Source organism: Octodon degus, unplaced genomic scaffold (assembly GCF_000260255.1).
Source record: "Octodon degus isolate 3935 unplaced genomic scaffold, OctDeg1.0 scaffold00026, whole genome shotgun sequence".
Lineage (NCBI taxonomy): Eukaryota > Metazoa > Chordata > Mammalia > Rodentia > Octodontidae > Octodon > Octodon degus.
Window position 1 is genome coordinate 4,416,326 of NW_004524602.1, and position 14,589 is coordinate 4,430,914.

A 14,589-nucleotide genomic window follows, 5' to 3' on the forward strand; every position below is an offset into this window, starting at 1 on the left:
AAAGTGGTTAGGATAGATATATAGTTACATTCTCTTAATGAATAGAGGGATTTGTTCTAATGGTGTTTGTAAATAGGATATCATGTCCGCATCTTGTACAACAATTAACCACTAGGAAGAATGTATGCAATGTGTTATTTATTGAAACTGTCCTGCCAATTTGATTTGAAACTGTCTCATTGCTATTTGTTTCTCAATAAAATTATGAAAATAAATAAATAAAATAAAGACAAAAAAATACAAGTCACTCTGTCTTTCCTGGAGGATTGGGGGCAGAGAAGTTCTATTTAATATTTGATTATATAAGGTAGTGCCAAAACAGTAGCTGAGACCACTCTAGAGAAGTTTCAGAGGAAGAGGACTCAAGACTAGAGAGTAGGAGCCAGAGAGATAGCTTGGCGGTCTAAGCACCTGCCTGGCAAGTACAAGGACCCAGGTTTGATCCCTGGTACCACATGCCATGCTGGCTCTGCACAGAGCCGGCCATCAAAACCTAGCTTAGTGGCACACATCTGTAATCCCAGCACTAATGAGGCTGAGACAAGAGGATTACGTAGGTCCGAGCTGCGTAGCGAGACCCTGTACCAGATAACTAAATGATTTTTAAAATAATTTTTAAAAAAGACTGGAGACTAGGACTCCTCTGGAGAAGCACCAATATGCTGATGGTATAAAATAAAAAGAGAAACTTGCAAATAAGTAAGCAGACATGTAAAAAGAAAATGAGGAGTATATGCTGTCAGAGACGAAGGAAAGAGTGTTTTAGCAGCCAGAAGTGGTTCATAGTGTCAAATGCTCCTGAACAGTCAAGTAAGGTAAGTCTGGAAACCAGTGGACTTTGATAAGGAAGGTGAGTCAAGGGCAACCTTACCAAGTGCAGTCGTGTCAGAGAGTAAGGCTGCTTGTCCCAGAGTATGAACAGTTTCCTCAAGAAGTTTACCTACAATAGGAAAAAAAAAAGTTGCTAAGTCCAGAATGCATCTTGTTAGGAAGGGAACAGATTCCGATGCTGATGTAAGGAGGAAATAGAGAAGTGTTGAAGATTCCAGAGAAAAAGGGCCTAATTGATAGCTTTAGAAACAGTGCAGTAGATAATTTGGCAACTGCAGTTAAACAAGGCCCATGATTATCTGCCCTCAGCAATCTTAGGCAACTGGCAAAAGGCAAAAGGACCTCACAGAACAGAGTTACACCCTGCCCTGTCTGTGGTTTCCAGGCAGCTGTATTGAGCATGTTTAGTTCTTGCAGCACCTTAGTGAAGGTTGAAAATAAGAAGCAACACCCAGGGAGTTGCCACTTACTCCCCTAGAGTTCTAGCCTCAGAGGACACATGTCTGGATCCCAACAGATAGCAATCCCAAAACCAGGCAGTCCAGTTTTCCAGCACAAATCACAGGAACTTCTTGGTTGCAAGTAACAGAAACTCAACACAAAATATTACCTTAATCAGAATGAAGTTGTATTGGAAGGACACTGGCAGCTTAGGACAAAGATGCAGCTGGGCCTCAGGAATGGAGACAGCAACTGGAGAATCCAGAAAGAATACAGTATTTTGGAGTCTCTTATCTCGCTACCTCCCTCTGAACCTGTTGCAGCTTTATACTTGATGCAGAATGGCCCTCTCTGTGTCTCAGTCCACATGACAGTAAATGGCTTCTGCCCACTTTCAGGTTACCTGTTACAGTCTGACTTGCAGTGGTCTCCGCACCGGGCTCTGGAGCACGAGATCGCCGGTTCGTGCCCCCATCCCGACTCTTTCTATTGGCTTCAGTGATTCGCCATTTGTGTTCAATTGCTTACATTGTAGTCCAGAGATCAGAGTTCACTTAAGTCTCACTAGGCTAAAATTGATGTATTGGGAAGGCTGCATTTTCTTTTCATGGTGTAAGGGAGAGTTGTTTTCTGTGCTTTTTCCACCTTCTGGGGGTTCCTTCACTTCTTAGCTTTGTGATTGTATTGAACTCCTCACTGATCCAGGAAGACCTATCTTAAGGTCCTTGATTTAGTCACATCTTCACAGTCCTTTCTGCCACATAAGGTCACATATCTGTAGGTTTCAAGGATTAGGACTTGGTCATTGTTGGGAGAAGATAGCATACTCTGTCTGCCACACACATGAAGGACCATCCAGCCCAGCCCCGTGTCTAACACAGAGGTTTCTTCCTCAGGGCGCCTCGTGGTACTTTTCAGGGTTATACTTGAATATTGTAATGACCCAGAGCACACCATCACCTCAGCCTGTCTCTGTTCTAAAAGATGGTCCCTATAACAGAAGTCAGCATTTCAAGACTGTTTTGAGCAATGCACAATAGCAACAAGGCTAATACCTCCCTTGCTCAGGTCACTTGTGGTGACAAAGGCTGATTTGCATCCTCTTATTTGGAGTGTTCTCACTCTGATGAAATACATTTTCTCATAAGGAAAGTGTACTTATTAATAATACCATTATACATTTCTTAGTCTGTAGCTTCCTCTATAAAAGACATATGAGGTTCTGCTTACTGTACAAAAAAAAAAAAAAAAAATAGCAGGTTCTTTGATTCCCAATTACAAACTTTCCAGTGAACAGATTGATTTCCAGTATTGATTTGGATCCTCCCCTCAGACTACTCATGGAGACCAGAGAACGAGGGATGGTAAAATGGAACTCTCAATGCAACTGACCAGTGAATCAAGGAAGAAAGTACAACTTGTAGAAAAGGTGTCAGTCAAGCAGTTCAACTGACGTCTTGCAATTGGTTTTATGGGTCACCCTATCCCATAGTAAATACCTCATACTTAGTAAATATTTGTGTCAAAAATAAACACTTAGTGTTTTTATAAAGCCATTTTTAAACTGTGGAAGGGCATTTAGATATCAGACCAAGGAATTTGCTTGCATAGGAAGAGCCAGAAAGGAAGGAGGCAAAGAGACATAGGTATAGATAATCATAACTGTGTTGGTCAGCCTTCTGTCATGTGACAGAATACCTGAGAAAATTAGATCAAAGTAGAGAGGATTTATTTTAGTTTGTGGTTCCAGAGGTTTTGATGTATGGTCACTGGGCTTCATTGTTTTGGGGCCTGTGGTGAGGCAAAATGTTTGCATATGATGGGTCTGCATATGGTGGAACAAAGTCACTCATTTCATGGCCACTAGGAAGAAAGGAGGGAGCAGAGGAAGAGGACAAGATACATCCTTTAATGACACCCTACCAGTGTACTTACTTCCTCCAACTAGGCTCCACCCCTAAGTTTCCCAACACCTCCCAGTAGTACCAGCCAGTGAGGATACAACCTTCAACACATGAGCTTTTGGAGGAGCATTCCAGATCCAAATGATAGCCATAGGTAAGAGGATGTAAAGTTCATCCATGCAATACTCTGGAAAGTCACCTGCCGCCAGAAGAAGAGCAATGGTGCAACAGGGTAATTGAGGAGAGTATCAAATGCCTGAGTCACAGAGAGGATTAGGGAAGAGATTATGTAAGGAACCAGCTGAAATCAGTAATGATGCCTTTGTGATTTTTCCCCATCTGGTATTCATCTGGTATTCATAGGCAAATGCATGGTAAGAGAAGAGAAGGTGTATGTTTGGACTGACACAGAGCTGATGATTTCTAGGAGTGGATGTGGAGTAAAAATACAAGGATCGAGAGACGCCAGGACACTGAACAGTAAATTACTTCAGTGACAAGCCATGTGATTTGGACCAGCTAAGGAAGGATAAATAAATCCAGAGTGGGCAGAATGCCCAGGAGAAAATGAATGTCCAGGAATTGGAGCACTCAAGAAGATCAAAGAGTAGATGTACTATTATGAGTAAGAAGTAGGAACATAAAGATAGAAGCTTGTGTACTTAGGAATAGAAAATTGAACTTTACCAGTTTGGATGACTCAGAGAAGTCAAGAAACTTAGATAATAGTACTTAGTGCATTACATTTGGGTATGTTTCTTGTATGTTTGGGAAGTGCTGGAGGTTTCCTTCTTGCTGCCCTGGCCTCAGCTCTACCTAATTGCTGTCAGAACCTGTATGTGGTACACAAACCTCCACCACCATGGAACTACTTTCCTCTAAGGATTCAAGGAGATCAAGAACAGAGATTACCAGAAGGCAATGAGCTTCCTTGTTCTGAGCTGTGTTTCTTCCCTCCTCCAATAATCTGTGCTGCAACACTAGAGAGCTAAACAATATAACAACTTTAAAAATCTCACTTATTCCTTTAGCTTATGTCCTGTAAAGGCTCTCTGTGTTTCAGTCCCTTTCTTAGCCCTGTAATGCCATCCTGCACTGAAACATCCCAAAGAAGAAAGCATCTGTAACTTTATCAGTAGTTGGGAAACAAAACTACAAATTGTTTGTCTCCAGGTTCTCCTATAGAGGGAACAAATAAGAATGTTATGCTGTGTTGGTCTTCTTGTGCCCTGTGTGCTGCATTCATGCAGTCTCCTTACAGGTGTTGAAGATGATGGGGACAGGGAAGGAAGCAAGTAAAGGCAGTGTGGGTAAAAGATGGGATAGCTACAGGCCAACGAAGTCTCCCAGGATGGCATGTTCTGTGGTATGAATATGGTTTAGGTCCTCATTGTGGTAGTATTGAGATATGGTGTGAAGCCTGGTAAGAGTTGAGACCTAGGGACTGGGAAGGTAGCTCAGAGGTCTAAGTGCCTGCCTGGCAAGCCCAAGGACCCAGGTTCAATTCCCCAATACGGCATGCTGTGCTTGTCCAGAACCCTGGGCATGCCATGCCAGCCACCCAAACCAGGCATGTTGCTGTATATCTGTAATCCCAGAGCTGGGGAGGCTGAGACAGGAGGATCACTGCAAGTTTGAGCTGCATAGTGAGACCCTGTACCAAATAAATAAATAAATAAATAAATAAATAAATAAATAAATTTAAAAAAAAAAGCATTGAGACCTAGTAGGAAGTAATTAGGTCTTTAGGGCACTGGCCTCAAAACAAATTGATGTAGTTCTTGTGAGATCCTAGCTAGTTATCAGGAGAGGAGCTATAGAATAAACCTGGCACATCCTTTAGCTCTCTGGCTTCACGTCTCAGCATGAAATATTCTCTCTCTCTCTCTCTCTCTCTCTCTCTCTCTCTCTCTCTCTCTCTCTTTCTCTCTCAGACAAACAAGCAGATGCACACACATACTCCCTCCTTATTATGGTGCCATCTACACATAATGCAGCCAGGAGTCCTCTTTCCAGAGTCAGTGTCAAGCTGTTTGAACTTTTATCCTCTAAAACTATGGCCCAAATAAACCTCTTTCTGTATGAAACCCAGCCTTAGGCACTGTGTTATAGTAGTGGAAAATTTGCTAGTACAATAAAACACAAAGAAGTAGAAGAGAAATGTAAGCCACTTAACAGTTAAGATACCTGAGGAATGACTGAGGTCAATATAAGACAACAAAAAAAGACTCTGAGCTGAATTCTGTGTAACATAAACTGAGAATTTGTGCTCCTCCCGTTCATGCATTGAAAACTAATCACCAAGATGATGGTAGGATGGGCCTTTGGAAAGCAACCAGATCATGGGATTAGAGCCTTTGCTTCTTCCACCATGTGAGGACACAAGAAGGGACCAACTCTGAGAAAATGGCCTTCACAAGACCCAGATCTACCGGTGCCTTGATCTTGTATTTCTTAAGATTAAGAAATGTGAGAAATAAAATTCTGTTGTTCATGAGCCATGCAGTTTTATGGCAGCCTCAGTAGACTAACACCATGTCTCTCAATATCAAATAGAAGTTTTCTTTTTACCCAAGAATGCAAGCAAAATGGCAAGGAAGTGGCAAGGGACCAGGTGAAAAGTAACACCCTCTATTGGTCACTTGAGATCTTAACAAATGAGGTTGGCAGAAGCAGCCTCAGGAGACAAACAGATTCCAAGAGAAGCAGGAAAAAGAGGGAGTGTCTGCGCAGGAATGAGAAATGGAGGCCTCGGTTTACAATGCAGTGGGACCTGCAGGGGAACAGAGGAAGTGCTTGGGAAGGAGGTGCAGCAGTAGGAACTCAGTGATATGGAAATTCGGGGAAAGAAAATTAAGCCTACAAGCGCACTGACCACTAGGAAGAGAAAGGGCTCTAACTCGATGGTGATGGTGAGCTGCTGCGTTCCCACGAGGTCTGTGGCTGCAAAGAGTACCACATGACACAGCCATTGGGTCAGGGTGAGCAGGCAGAGGCCCAGGAGGCAGAGAAGGGCTAGGCTTGCATCTCGGTGCACTAGGACTCTGAGTTTTCTCTATATACCTTCAGGTGGACAGCCAACAACAGCAGTGGTGGAGCAAGCCTGTAGGCCTAGGAATGCTTTGAATTCAGGGACGACAAAGGAGATGGTTTTCTACCTAGGAGCTTAAAGATGCTACTCCCAGAAAAAAAATTCTTCCTGGCACTTAGCCCAGGCATTTCCAAATAAAGATTCCTTCAGGGACTACGTTTAAAACACATACATGTTCCTAGGCATCACTATAATTCTCTTGGATTATAAATTCCCAGAGATGAGCCTTAGGAATCTGTATTTTTAAGAAGTCACCTATAAGCTTCACAATTTCTATATAAGACCTTAAGGAGTGTAAGGTAATTGGTTGGCAGAAGTAAGCAAAATAATATGGGCTTTTCTTACAGATTTTCAATTCTTAATCTCCAGTTTATCTAATTACACTAAAAATAACATCAAACTTTAATACCATTAACTCATACCTTCCTATTTTAGTACTTTTTATTCCCATTGTCTTCTTCCTATTCACCATTACTTCAACTTGAAACCATACCCTCTTATTACTGATGATTTAAAAAGAAATCTTCCCCTTTGATGTATTTATGAGAATTTCCAGTATTAAAATAATTAATTTTTGAAAGATCCAGAAAATGCCCAAAAGTAGATAGAAGAGGAAAGTCACCTATATTTCATTTCCCTACTCTATTCTTTTTTAATTAATTAATTAATTGATACAGGGTCTTGCTACTTAGCTTGGACCTGTAGTGGTCCTCCTGTTTCAGCCTTACCAGCACTGAGATTACAGGTGTGCACCACCACATCTCGTTTTGGTGGCTGGCACAGTTCTGGGGGTTCTGGGCCCAGCATGTGATACCAGGGATCAAACTCTGGTCCTTGCACTTGCCAGGCAGGCACTTAGACCACCAAGCTATCTCCCCAGCCACTACACCATTCTTAATGTTCAGTGATATCTCTTTCCATTTTTATCTCTCTCCACAGAGTTTCTTTTTCTATATTTGTAATCATAACATTCAGTCACATGTGCTTAAAACTGGAGACATAGTCTGAACAATGTGTCTTTGACTCATTTCATCATTGTGCAAATATCACGGAAAGTTTTTAAACAAATTTAGTTGAAATAACCTGCTACACAGCCAACCTATGTAATGTATATACACATATATAACTTGCTGTTTTCAGGGTGATATATACATATAGCCTATGGAATATATACATTACACATATATGATATAGCACTAGCCACCTGTAGAGCCATGGTGAACAAAAAAATCACAAAATTAAGTCAGGCACCAAAAGAATTATGTAACCTCCTGTGATACCAGCATTCTTGAAGGTTGAAGTGGGAAGATCACAGATTCAATCCCACTGGGGCAACTTGGCAAGACAAAAAAAATAAGAAAAGTGTCAGGATGTAGTTCTTTGTGAGGGCCAAGAGTTCAGTTCCCATAAATACACACATACACACACACACACACAGAGATAGATGATACACACAAAATGTACTGTGTTGCTACCAATGTAACATGGTATGCAGTTTTATAGAAAAAAAATTTAAATAAGTAAAATTATACACTTTAAATTGGGATAAAATCATAGTACAATTACCACACAAACCGATAACGTACTTGTTTATTACCATTATCAAGTAGTGTGTATAATATAAAATTGTATTTCCATACTTTTACACTATCAGTAGTGCAGGAGTTTGTTTACACCAACACCATCACAAACACAGAGTGGTACATTGCACTACAATGATATGACAGCTATGACATCACCAGGGAAAAGGACTCTTTCAGCTCTATTATAGCTTTACGAGACCACCATCATGCACATGATCTAGAATTGATCAGGTTGTGTGTCTCAAGACTATATATACATAAAAATATATTCTTTCTTAAACTTGTAATTTTGTCATAAATACTTCTCCATGTTATTATTATTATAATTTTGTGGTACTAGGGATTGTACACAGGACCTTGACCATGCCAGCAAGTTCTCTGTCACTGAGCTACATTCCCAGTCTTCTTTTTCTTTTTCTTTTCAGATGAGGCCTTGTTAAGCTTCCCAAGTCAGCCTTGAACTTCCAATCCTCCAATCCTCTTGCCTACACCACTGTACCTGGCTTATTCTTAAAAATTGAACCAATAGCTTTATAACATTATATTGAATAGATAAATCATAATGGCCTGATCTTTTGCCTATTGTTGGTTATTTGGCATTATTCCTTTAGCCAACAACTCATTATCATCTTCCTACTATATTCTGGGCAAGATTCTAGAACCTGGAGATACGCAATAGGCAAATTCACATGGGTCTTACATTCTAGGATGGGACAGAGGAACTGCTAACAAACAAAGTTCAGTGTTATGGTTTGTGTCTAGATGTCCTCTCAAAGCCTCATTTTTCATAGGTGGTCAACAACCTAGAGTACGTGATGCTGGGATTAAGGGTGTGTGGTTAGTAAATCAGTCCACTGATTGGTTTGGCTTCATTCTGGTTAAGATTAAGGACATGAGTGCTACACTTGCCCTAGAGTCAGTAGCCTATATTCAACATAAAGGATACAAAGACACTGACTCCCTTTTTATTGCTTTCGCTACCTTTCCCCATCTTATAAACTGTTGTTGCTCTACTAGATGCCACCCTGCCTGCCTTGGAGTCAGTGATTATGGACTCAAACCCCTACAAATTGTTAGCTAAATAAACCTTTCCTTTCTCAACTTTGGGCATTGGGTATTTTGTCTCTCGCAATGAGGAAAGAAACTAAGACAGGTGGGCAATTAGAAATAGATGCAAAGGAAAATCAAGAGAAGAAGGTTAGAGGGCAACAGGGTTGCTACTTTCATATTTGCTTCAAAAACTATATGTATGTGGTGCATGTGGTGCCATGGATTGAACCGCGATCCCTGAGCTTGTCTAAGTTTGCCTAAGCAAGCACTTAAGTCTGCTGAGCTATCTCGCCAGCCCACTACCAGATTCTTGATTGAGTCTTTGGTGATATGCTCTTTGTTCTATGAACAATCACCAATTATGCCAACACTTTACTTAATATGTTTCTTTATTGATTGTCCAGGGACATTGTCACATATTGACATTGAAGTTTACTGGGATCTATTTCAAGGTTATTTTGTTCACTTGCCTATTTTTGTATCAATATCACATTATTTTAATCATTCAAGTGTAAGACTTTCTAATACACGGCAGGGCAATTCTGCCTCATTAGTCTCGCCTTTCGTGTGTGTGTGTGTGTGTGTGTGTGTGTGTGTGTGTGTGTGTGTTGTTTTTAGTTTATTCTTCCAAATGAATGGTATACCAATTTGATCTGATATACATTCCAATCTGTTCCCTACCATTATTATATTTTTAATGCTATTAGGGTAGAATTTCCTTCTTTACCCACATTTTTAATACATTATTGCTATTATACAAGCTAGCTATTGATTTTTATATATTTATCTCATCCTACCATTTCACTGAACTATGTTCTATCAATTCAAATAGCTTTTTAATGGAATCTCTTTGGTTTTATAGACATACAATTCATTTTCCCTTATATATCTAATAGGTTTTCCTATGTTTTCAGTAATACATTGCTTGATGTTTTAAGGCTTATTACCATAACATTTTTATTTTGAAATGCACCTCTTATCAGGATAGTTATTCTCTTTGATGAATTGCTTTCAGCTTGAGTTGGACATTGTAATGTTTCTATGTACCTAAGATATCCTTGCTTTCCTGTCATTTTTAAGCTTCTTTGTTTTTGTTTTTAGCTATAGGGAGGGAATACTTGTGGCTATGCTTGTCATTCACTCCCCTCCACGCACTTGGTTACTGCTAATGGGTACCTATGGTGCAGTGTGACCTCCTATCACCTACCAGAGTTGATTGGCTTGGTGTAGACACATGACCCAAGCTTGTTCAATCACAGTGTCCTAATGTACTCACTACTGTCAATTGATTTATGTGTCATTACTGGAAACCCCTAAGAGACTCTTTGGAGTACCGAGAAAGTAAGCCTCATGCTTAAAGATCTAAAATTTAAAAACTGCCAGACATGGTGGCATACACCTGCAATCCCCATACTTGGGAGGATTGCCATGGGTTGAAGGCTAGTCTGGGCTACATAGAGAGTTTAAGGCCAGCCTGAACTATATAATGACCTTGTTTCAAAAAACCAAAATCAATAATAATGATAATAATATTAATACATTAAGATAAAATTAAATTTAAAAGATGTGAACTGTGAGGTCATGTTTTTAGACATGTAGGGAAAATAATGTCTGACCAGAGAATGAAGCTGACACACAGACTCTCAGCAGTGATGACTGAGACAATATTTGAAAGTCATCCACATTTTAGGTTTTGGTGATTATGAGATATAGCTGTAGCTTTCAAGTTTCATGAAATGTCTAAAAAAAAAAAAAAAGAAAGAAAGAAAAAAGAAAAAAGGCCCAAAGAATCTCCTCTCTTTTCCTCTTTTGTAACCAGATTAGATTTACTCTTTTTACTCTTGAGACAAGAACACAAATGAAATTGATTCCTAATCCCTAAAGGTCATATTTTTGTTGTTGTTGTTACACTCATCAGATCAGGTCAGCAGGGAATTAAGAGAAGTCCGAATAGAATCATTGGTTTAGGCCACCTTGGTCCCACTCTTCTTACCTGGTATCCAGAGATTGCAAGCCAGCCAGACTCCTCCCATTGGATTGAGGCCTAAAGCAATCCCTGTCATGATATGACCACTTATCCAAAGCATATATCTGAACAGCAGATCAGTTTCATGGCCTTTGGGTGACACAAAGGGAACAGGGACCAGACTGATAGCCTTTGAGACTAACATGCTTCCTTCCTGCACAGCACTCTGCAGTGCTGTCTTTGGGGCTGTCAGCTGTACCTTTTGCCTGCCAAGGGCAGTTTAAGAAGAAAAAGAATCACTCCAGGCAACTGACTTTCCAAAAGGAACATCTGCTCTGTCACCTCCCAGCACTCTCAGGGGACTGGTGGTCAAAGTCAGAGTCTCTGAGCATATGACACCGAGGGGCACTGATCCCAGATGAAAATTAGATCAAAGATCTCCACATTTCACTGACAGCTACGCCACCAAGAATGTCAAGATCTGTACGTCTGCTGTCAGGACTTAGATTTACCATTTTTGGATGGTTTTTAGTCTGTTTCCAGCAGCTTAGAAATCAAGTTACTCTGCTAAGTGCCAGAAGCCCCATGCTCACTGACTAAAACACTAAATCAGACTAACTGAGGTAACAAATACGCCTGAATAGTGCTTCTTTGAGAAATGCAACCCTCTGAAGACATAACGTTAACTTCTCACTTGGCCAGACATATTGACAACGCAGCATTTCTGGGGCAGTTTTTGATTTATTTTGATTAAAAGAAATATGGAATGAATTTTAATAGTCCAAGTGTACCATTGCCCTCATTTAAACACAAACAAAAGCCCCAAATGGAAATTTGTAAGTAGAACACAAGTCTAGCCCAAGTCAGTAACAATTGAGAGATTTTAATACTAGACATCAGCTTTCAGATCCATATGAAGTGATTTGAAAGGTTTGGTGTCATTTGTAATAGGCCAAATGTCAATGTCACAAATACCTTCCAGAAATTATATAGTTGTTTTGGCTACTATGTTGGCAGCCTCAGCAGGACAACTCAGAAGTATCATGTTACAAACAACACCATTCCTTTCTTAGTCCTAGATAGGGTACTTTGAAGACAGAAGTGAAGGAGGACAAATAATTTTTCCTCTTTCATCAACTTGACAGATAATGTAAAAACTTTCAGTCTAGCTCTTTCAATCCTAGTGAAACATAGTAAGGGGGAGAATCAGAAGATGTCTTTAAGGGGTGGATTAACGGCACGGAAGAAAATCTTGTCATCTAATGGAAAGTGATAGAATAAATGATAGAACAAATGAGTCCACTTCTCTATCTATACCTGCACAGAGAAGGAAGGCATTTTCCCAGAGACTGCCATGCACCATGCAGATATGCTAAGCAGCCAGATATTTTAATCAATGCCTAGGCCCCTAAAATAAGTTCAGAAGATACTGAGATTTTATTTTAAATGAATTATGCATGGAACACATAGCAAATTAAAATAATGTTATTGCACAATTCTTTTTCGCCAACAAAAAAACTCCAAAAGAATGAGTAACTATGGCAAGGACAGTACTTCAGCTATAACTCAGAAGAATTAGACATCTTTGTTCCCACTGATAGCACTCACTCCCTAGTTCACTGTCATAGATTGTCCCCAACCTCTGCGTCTTTATGTGCCAGATGGCAGAGGGGTCCATCAAATGAGAGCAATCATGTGGCCCTAATCAACATAGCAAGTAACCTGTAACAGGCACAGTTCATTCTTCTGCCTTTCATACCAAGAAATATTTTATGAGAGACAGTATTATCTTCTAGGTCTGTCCTGAGTATTCCCAGCTTCCTTGATTAGCTATTATAGACTATTTACTCACTTTCCTATGCCCTGAGAGAATAATTCTAAAACACAGCTCCAACAGGCAGCACAGTTGGATTAGAAGGTAAAGACACTATAATTGGAGCCAGGAGATCAAGGCTTGGCTTCCAGTCCTACCCTGGTTGAGCTTATTTTATTACCCCTTCATCTGTTTTCAAAGAAGATACAATCTGAGTGCCACTGAAGCATATGCGGTAGCTCTCTGGGTTACAGGTGAAGCTGAGCTCCTTAAGCCTCGCACTAGCTGAATGTTGAATGGGGGTTAGGGACACTGTAGGCTTCCAATAATGTGCTGAAGTATGCTGCAAAAATAATATGAGTTTCTATGAGATCCCATGATGTTAAAAACACTGGGTTGTTTAATAGTGGCTCTTCTTGGTCTGAAGACACAAAAATTAATAAGGGATGAAAACATTAAAAAGCAAGGAGTGAACTCAGTGACACTCCTGCTCCTCTGTGTTTCCTGCCCTGTTCTCACTTTCCTCCTATCCATTTTCTGCAGCACCATCTGAGAGATGATTACTAGTCTTCATGAAACCTGCTAGTAATACCTGTCCTGAAGACTACAGGGAGATGTCTAAACATGGCCTCTAAGTTTTTGGTCTTCTTCCAGTCTGCACCTGTCTTCCCTATTCCTGTGGCACAAAACCCTGCGGCAACATGGCATGGCTTCTAGCTTCTTAGACACCACATGCTCTTCCCTGCCTCTCTGTCTTTGCTCAAGCTGTGCCCTCTGAGCAGAGTGCACGTCTGGTGAACTGCAGCCCTGCTTCACATTTAAACTCTTCTAGGAAGTTTTCACCTGTACCACAATCCCACCCTCATCGAGCCACCTGCTCCCTCCCTTTGGGTTACTTGTCTACCTTGAGCACATGCCTATGATTTTACTTATCACCATATTATGATTTGTAGGGCTGCCTCCCTCACTAAGACAGGAACCATGCCTTATTTGTCTCAGTAATTCTGAGGGCTGGCATTGGAGGCACTGGAGTAACGTTTATTGGGCAGATGGATGCACCAACAGATGGCTGAATGGATGGATGAATTCGGGCTAATGTGGTCTTGTTTACCAAATTTCAAGACTTTGGTATAAGTGCTTTACAAATAACAAGAAATGCAATCTTATATCACGGACACTCACTTGGTACTAGGCATGCCACAATCTGTCCTTTCACAGAAGAAATTTTCCTGTTTCTTTAAGGGGATCATAAGTTACCAGTGATGCATACTATAGGTAGCATGAAACTTGACTCTCTTCCAAATTTGTATGGCAAGTGTTTGATCTCTATAAGTCCAGTCCAGCCACCTATTGTATCAGGGATCCGCTCATGAGCAGCATTATTTAACGGGTGGCTGGTTCTGACTGGATGGAGATTAGAATTGGTTGCAAAACCAAAGCACTGTCGTCTTTCTAATCTCTGGAGGCCTTCATATGAATTAGTAAGAACATTCCCCTATCTTTACTTTTGAACTCAGCTTGACTGACTAAAGTAAATAGAGAAAGAATCAAATGGCTGTGTTTCTTCTCTAATTCAAAACATCATCATGGAGAGAATAATTAAGTTTAATTTAGGGATTTAGAATTTTTTAAAAGAGATTGCCAAAAAGAAAAAAAAAAAGTAGTAGCTACACAGAAGAAAAATATCAGGACAAAACAGAGCTCTCAACTTGAGCCAGCTTTATCTTTCTACTGAATTCTTTTTAGTTCTCTCAGCTCTGGTATATTAAACACTATGGTCTTAATGAAAGTCTTTTTATACCGTGTAAATCAGAGGCACAAAATCATGAAAATGCAATTGGCTAGTAGAAAAGAAGAAGAAGAAGAAGAAGAAGAAGAAGAAGAAGAAGAAGAAGAAGAAGAAGAAGAAG